Here is a 7,775-nt window from a genome sequence, read left to right as displayed (position 1 = left end):
GACCGCTTTGGATTGGCTCTGGCTGGACAAGGAGTTGAAATGGGTAATATTTGCCTAGTTTTTAATGTCTGGTGTCTATAGCTCACACTTCCATCATTCTATTATATTGATGACAGGCAAGCCCAAGCCACAGAGAAGAAACAAATTACCTAATAAATCAAGGCCCCGGGATCTAAAGTGGACAGTGTTATTAGACGAGGGGAGAGAGGGATGCTAAGAGATAGGTATGGCTCCCTGGGAAAATGGTCCAAGCCGGGAATCATCTGTCTATTTCTCCATAAATAATTACACACAACTGATATGCATCTGAGACAGAACATGATATGTTATTATTAACTAAGCAGTGGGAGGGAGACAATGGCAGGGAGGGAGCGGGAGGCTGTGCGGAGGGAGCCAAAGCGGCACTCGTGATACGGCGCTTTGGCAAAAGCAGGAGGGGACGTGATGGCCTGAGAAGCTGCCATTCAAAGGGGCCGAGACCTTTATTCAGAACAGACAAGGGAGGCAAAACAATCTGGAGGTGGAGAGACAGAGCGAGCTCACACATACTGAGATCCTACTGCGTCCTGTTCTGCTCATCCATTATTCCTCGGTCTTCATGACGGTCAGTTAAGAACGTGCTCCAGAGCCATATGGCTTGCATTCAGAATCCCAGATCACACCCTGAGTGATCCTGGGTGAGTTACTTAGCCTTCTAGGTCTCCATCTGTCCTTCTGTAGAATGGGCATGTTCACCATAGCACCAATCTCATAGAATTGTTGTGAGGATTAAGTGAGCTAATTCTAGCAAAGCATTTCGCACAGTGCCTGATACGGTGTAAACACTATATTATGAACATGTGTTAAATACACGACGGCCCCTATTTTACAAATGGAAAAGAGTGGGGTTCAGAGGGGACGCAACATGGCCAAGGTAATACAGAACAAAAGTAGAAGTGGCATTAGAACCCATATCTAATCAACGCTGAAATTCATACTCTTTCCACTACCCAGGGGTGGGTGGATTTTGTCTGCAGAGGACCAGACCGGTAATGTTTTAGGCTTTGTGAACCAGTCTCTGTTGTAACTACTCAGCTCTGCTGTTGTAGCTTGAATGGCAGCCGTCCTAAGCCATCTATAAAGGAATGGGTGTGGTTGTGTCCAATAAAACTTTATTTATAAAAACAAGCACAGCCGCTCTAAGCCATCTGTAAAGGAAAGGGTGTGGTTGTGTCCAATAAAACTTTATTTACAAAAATAGGCAACAAAAGAATTTGGCTACTATTTCTTGCCCCCTGCCCAACACTCTTCTAACAACATAGCTAAATGGTCCCCCTCTCCAAAGACACATTGGTAAACCTCTGAACTCTGTACCACAAAGGTAGATGTTTTCTGACCCTATTCATCCCTTTACCCCCCCTGCAGGCACAGCTCACAAAGAGCCTTGCCCCCTTGGCCCCTTGGAACATCCTGTGGCTGGGGCAGTGGGGGGCACCTCAGGCCAGCCAGGCAGAGCCCCTCTGCCTGAAGAAGATTGTGCTTTCAGAGAGCAGTGCCCAGAGCCAGGAAGCAGCGTGCTTCCAAGCCTCTGCGGGCTTTGCCTAGAAGCCCCAGGATAATCTTTTGTGGGCTGTTAATAAGCAAGTTGAACCCCATAATCACCACTGCTCAGCTTCCTGGCTTTAATTTCCATGAGGCTGGAGAAAACAGTGGCTACGGGTTTTGCTTCCAGACAAAAGCAGCAAACATTTACCCCAAAGACATCTCGATGCAGGGTTGGCACTGCCCCACATCGTTCCGCCTTTTGGCTCCCGCACACGCAGGCTCGAGGAGCCTGGCTGAGCGGGCCTGCATCCACCGCCCCGGAAAGCTGCCTGCACGCTAGGAGAATCAGGAACAAAAGCATCTCTGCGGACACTTCCAGGTCTGCTCAGGAAGGCATCAGGGCCACAGGCTGGGGACTGCCCCAGCTCCTCGCCACCCACAGCCCACCCTTGACCCTTCTGATGCTCCTGTTTGAGGACCACAGCTAGACACCCCCTACCTCGTGACTTCCTCCTCTCTCGAATCCTGTGGCCCTCCTCCAGAAAGATAATGAGGACGTATTAGGTTCCATTATTTGAACGGATATTTGCCAGGTATGTCGTTTAGTATCTCAGCAGAGCAAAACTACCTTCGGTTCGGCCTCAGTGGTCCCGTGGCTCCCTGCTCGGTTAAGAAGTCTTGTTCCAGGGACCATTTCGTAGTGGGGGAATGCCGCTCCAGTAGGGAGAGAGCTGCCTCTTGGTTCCAGCCCTTTCCTACAAACAAAGAAAAACCAGCCAGTTGGGTATCGGGCACCTGGTGTGGAATCCGAAGGTGTGGGTATGAGTGCTGGCTCCACAACCCCCCGATTCGGAGCCGTGAGCAAAGTCGCTGATTCTGCTGACCTCCCTCCCACATCTGCAATGGGGGGGGGGGGTCCCAGCTCTGACACACCCCGCGTGGCCTTGGGTGAGTCACTCTGCTTTTCTGAGCATGAGACCTCTCAACCTTCACGTGGGCTGCCAACCCCTGCCCCGCCTACCCTCTAGCCCAAGATTGTGGGTAGGACGGCCCTTTGAAAGTTACAGGGCATTCATCAGTTGATGGCCATCAAGAAGATGTGGTTTATATAAATAATGGAAGCCTACATGGCACTGAGAAAGAATGAAATCTGGCCATTCATAGCAAAGTGGATGGAGGGTGTCATGCTGAGTGAAATAAGTCAGGCAGAGAAGGACAGATACCGTATGTTTTCACTCTTAGGTCTAACAGAGGACCATGGGGAGTGGAAGGGGGAAAAGGAGTTAGGGAGGGGGACGGAGGCAAAACCTGAGAGACTCTTGAATGCTGAAAACAAACTGAGGGCTGAAGGGGGAGGTGGGAAGGGGATGGGGGGTGATGGACATGGAGGAGGGCACTTGTGGGGAAGAACACTGGGTGTTATATGGAAACCAACCTGACAATAAACTATATAAAAATAATAATAAATAAAAACAGAATGAAAAATAAAACCAGAAAAGAAAGAAAGAAAGTTATAGGACAATGTGGTGAAATCAGGGCTTTATTGAGTAAGTGCATATGGGTTCTGCCAGGAGCAGGTTCAAACCCCAGCACTCCCCGCCACTCCTCAGCTGGGAACACATGACGAGACACGTGGCCTACCTCAGGCCTCTGTCTCTAAACCAAGGGTAAGAGCAACTGCCCCAGCAGGAGGTCCGATTAGTTTCAAGTTCAAGGCAGAAGCCCTTGCCTGTGACAGTCTCATCGCTGAGTATACCGTGGCCAAGTGCAGGCCTGGGTTAGGGTTGGTGAAAGCCATCTGTTGCTTCTGTGATGACTCAGTTATGAGGTCCCTGAGCCTGCAGATAGGCCTTCGGTCATGGCGTGGACATTGGAGGCAAGTCAGTAACTTGTCAGACCCAGAAGCAAGAACCCGGACAGGAGTCGGGGAAATAACATTACCTTGATGCCTCTTTCATTTCCCTTCAATGCTCCATTCCCTCTTCCTACCACACTACCTGAATGGCAACAATGGAGGCATGGGACACCGAGAGAAAGAGTCCTGCTCTCCGCCTTCAGGGTGATGGGAAGACAGCTCTAAGGAGAAGTATAAAGTAAAACCACAATGTGGAAAGTTCCAGGGGCTGCAGGCCACCGGGGAGGGAGGGATTGGGGGTGGGGGGTGGGCAAAGGACACTGGACTGAAGGCCCTTGACGTCAGTGGCCTTGGTCACCACACCCCCTCTCCCTGGGTGTCTGCTTCCACATCCATCAGAGAAGCTGGATTGCTCACGGCAGCCCCGCTTCCTTCGCTAGGGATTTTTGAACCTCCGCTAAGCCAGTGTACAGGTGAGGTCGACCCAATAGACTGAGGCAAGGTGTGGCATTAAGATGGAGATAGTCACAAGGCAAGGGAGAAGCCCACCTCTGGCGTTCAGGCACCCACAGCCCTTCGGGCCTACCTCAGCCCCTCAAGGCTCCAATACTGCCAGACAGGGCCCAAACTCTGAACATCTCTTTCTCCACCACCCCCACCCCCACCCCCGCTGTGTTCAGATGCCACAAATGCAAAGTCTCAGCCTTCTGGAAAGCTCCAGAATTTCGTAAAGAACGTTTAGGTCCCCTAGTCCACACGGCTGGGGAAAAGAGGGCTCCCGTGAGAATAAGGATTTGTCTCAGTTTATTCATCCAGTCCGTGTTGGAGAGGAGATTAGAATCCAGATTTCCTCTCCTCTATATGTGCTGCTGCTCCCGGGGCCCCCTTCTGTCCCAAACCATCACCTCCTGCCTCCTGCCTTGCAATGAATTGAATTGTGTGTAATTGATAAATTATGCAAAAGGGCGCCTGGCAGTTTTCTGAAATGTTGGGTAGCTTCAAGGCAGCCCCTCGGGACACAGCCTAATTTTATGGAAACCTCACACTCTGTCTGGCCTGTTTTGTGTAAGTCAGATTGATATAACAAGACTCTAGGGAGTTGACTTGATTTCTAATTTTATTCTCTAGGTGAGCTGAATGAGATATAACTGTAATGAGTGTGTTGTCAGGGGGCGGGCAGCATAACGGCGGTGGAGAAAATGTCTTTTCATCTGCCTAGTGGATCGTTTCTCTAGTTGGACTTCCTCACTTTAGCATCCTGCCTCTCCCCTACCCTTTTAGGGAGAAGAGCCAGGTGTCACGTAGGGGAGGGCGCGATGAAAAAGGAGAGCCTGACTCCTTGCAGCAAATGCACTCAAGGTCTACAGGAAAGAGGGACACGGATCACCCTTCCTGCTGAGGACACTGCAGCCTGGTGCCAGGGATAGGCCCTTGGGGCAACTTTTTTTAAAGGTTCTAACTCAAACAACCTGCACAGCACCTCCCTCAGTTCTCCTTGGCTAAGCTGCGGAATAGAGCAAAACATTCCCGGGGACTTGACTGAGCACTGATGCCCCACAGAAATCCAGACGCATTTGATGTTAAGAGCCTGCCTTCCACAGCGCAGCGTTCGAACCCCATTGCCGGCCCAGAGCCAGCAGGCCCCCGGGGCCGGCCCACAAGGGGACACGCGAGGCTGGTGACCTTTTGTTGAGAACCGGATACTTCGATATTTACAGCAACTCTAGAGGATAGACATGACTTCCCTTGCTTTATGGATGAGGAAACTGAGGCCCAGAGGGATGAGGTCACTTGCCCACATTCGCAGAGCTCCTCACTGACAAAGTCCGGGATTGACACTCGGGCACCAAAGCTTGGCTCCCCACAGGCTCCCTCAGGAAGGGGGCCAAGGGACTGCTCACTGCGTGAGCATGATACACACAGCCAGGTGCCCATCCAACTGGCTGGCTAGCCCCGCCCCTTGCATGTGAGGGTGTGGCTTCCTTCTTAAGTCACTGAGTTAACCATGGAGTCATAAAGCAGCCCCTTCCCTCTGCCCCTCTCTGTCTCATCTCTCTTTCTCTCTTTCTGTTTCTCTCTCACCACACCCTGCCTCCCCATCTGACCCCAGGGAGTCTGAGGGCCTTGAGATGATGGGCATGGTTGTGCTTGAGAAGCAGGGCAGTCTAATCACAAAAGCAAGAACAATAATGGTGACTCGCATGTATTAGACACTTCCTGTGTGCCTAGCTGGTTTGCACTGGGTGCCTCTTAACTGTAACTTTATCACAATGGTGACTCAACACCCCTTTCCAAGGCATTGGTGCTTTGTCCCACACCCTCCCACTCAATGTCTACTGGTGGAGGGGTGGGTTGAAGAGGGCAATTAATAACATTCCCTTCTTCCATGTCTGGAACCTGTAAGAAAAAGCCCAGGAGACACATGCTGAAGATCAACATGTCAGTGTAGGGGGGCACCTGGATGGCTCAACGGGTTAAAGCATTCGACTCTTGGTGCTGGCTCAGGTCACGAGCTCATGGTTTGTGAGATCGAACCCCGCGTTGGGCTCTTTGATGACAAGGTGAAGCCTGCTTGGAACCCTCTCTCTCCCTCTCTCTCTGCCTCTTCCCCACTTACACACATTCTCTCTCTCTCTCTCTCTCTCTCTCTCTCTCTCTCTCTCTCTCACAGACAGCCCTGGCCCAGCTATGTGGATCAGATCACAGCACTCCCATCCCTGCAGGCAGGCTGGGCTGGAGGCTAGGGCCGGAAGGGGCCAGCCTGGTATGCATACTTTCCCCCACTATCCCCCTCCATCTCCCCAGTCGGACAAGTGCTCCCTCCCCAAGGGAATAGTGGCCAGGGAGGCCGACTGTCCCGGCATGTTCAGAGCTGTGACAAGTTTAGCACTACGAGTCCACATCCTAGGCAAACGAGAGCAGTGGGTCACCCTTGGTCTCCTAACGTTCAGGCCCCACCCCGTGAACCGGCTCTCACCAGACGTCTTTGCCCAGGACTTCCCAGCCCTCTGAAGGTGGTCTAGGTAGGCTGCTGGAACCCGCCACCCTGGGCTTGGGCAGCCCAGTCCTCTCAGTCTGGCCCATCAAGACTGCCAACCAGTCTCTGGTAACTCGGGTGACACACCCCCTGCTCAGGTCTCAGCCCCGTGTCCTCCCTGGATGGCACCCAGGGACCTGCTGTCCTTGGTCCCTGTCCTGGGCATGGCCCACTCTGACCAGGCTGGTCTGCTGACTGTGGCCCTCAGACTCATGTTCTGCCCAGGGTTCTACCCTCCTGCCAGCCCCGTGACAATAATTCTAGTCCCTTCGGACCTAGACAGCACCATTGGGTGACACAACTCATCTCCTGTGAGCCACCTGACCACCTTGGGCAGGACGAGGTAAAGGCAAGGCCATCAAACCCTCAGGTGCAAGAGCAAAGGGAGGCTTGGCCATTGCTGTCAGTGTCACAGCCGGTTGGGACAGCCAGGCCTCAGGTCTCCATCTCTCGGCCTCGGTGATTCCTGTTCTCGTGACCCAGGGGCAAGGAACAGGAAAGGAGAAAGGTGACGGGGAGACTGATGGTCTGGGGGAAGATGAGCCTTGGCTCACTACCTCAGCAAAGCTGTCAGTGGATTGTACAGCCTTTTAGACCCCACACGTGAGCCCCACCACCCCAGGCCACAGCTGGGCTGCCAGCCAGGTGTTTGAGACCACTGTTATTTGAATTTTATAAGTCACATGCTGTATTAAGACATCTGGGGGGCACCTGGGTGGCTCAGTCAGTTAAGCGTCCAACTTCGGCTCAAGTCATGATCTCACGGTTGGTGGGTTCGAGCCCTGCGTCGGGCTCTGTGCTGACAGCTCAGAGTCCGGTGCCTGCTTTGGATTCTGTGTCTCCCTCTCTCTCTGACCCTTCCCGCTCATGCTCTGTCTCACTCTCTCTCTCAAAAAATAAATGTATAAAAACATTTTTAAAAAGACATCTGAGGGCTCTAAAAGAATAAAGCCACACCCTCTCTGGGAAGGGGCAGGGACGGGGGTGTCAGTCCCGTGGGGGGTGGGACTGGGTGTCCTTCATGGGACTGAGGGGAGCGGATGGCATTTAGGAGCCACTGCCTGCTGGCACTGGAGTAAAGACTGACTTATTAGTTGTGTTCCCATCAACAGCCAGTCCAGCCCAGGACCAGGTCAGGGGAGGTTAGAGAGAGGATCCCAGGATGGGGACCATCAGCAGAATCAGCCCCAACCTCAAAGCACAGACATGTGCGGGATTGTGGAACAAGACCCAGGGAACAGGGTCTGTGTCCCCCGGGGGGCAGCCTGGGGCAATGAAAGGATCCTCCAGCTGGCGGCCTCCCCTGGGAGACCCCGCATCCCCAGCCTCTAACGGGACGTTGAAGGGTTGATCATCCTT

The 7,775-nt window shown here is 52.7% G+C and overlaps 1 long non-coding RNA gene across 1 annotated transcript; it reads right to left on the bottom strand.

The window, feature by feature from the left end:
- Positions 1–1,110: 1,110 nt before the first annotated feature.
- On the bottom strand, positions 1,111–3,550 carry LOC115302823. Its single transcript, XR_003913648.1, has 3 exons — positions 3,466–3,550; positions 2,153–2,279; positions 1,111–1,187 (listed from the first exon to the last, which is right to left on the bottom strand). It is a non-coding gene; the product is annotated as an uncharacterized LOC115302823 (long non-coding RNA).
- Positions 3,551–7,775: the final 4,225 nt, after the last annotated feature.

This window comes from Suricata suricatta, chromosome 9 (assembly GCF_006229205.1).
Source record: "Suricata suricatta isolate VVHF042 chromosome 9, meerkat_22Aug2017_6uvM2_HiC, whole genome shotgun sequence".
NCBI lineage: Eukaryota > Metazoa > Chordata > Mammalia > Carnivora > Herpestidae > Suricata > Suricata suricatta.
The sequence above is the reverse complement of the archived record's forward strand: the minus strand, read 5'-3'. Positions and strand labels throughout refer to the sequence as shown.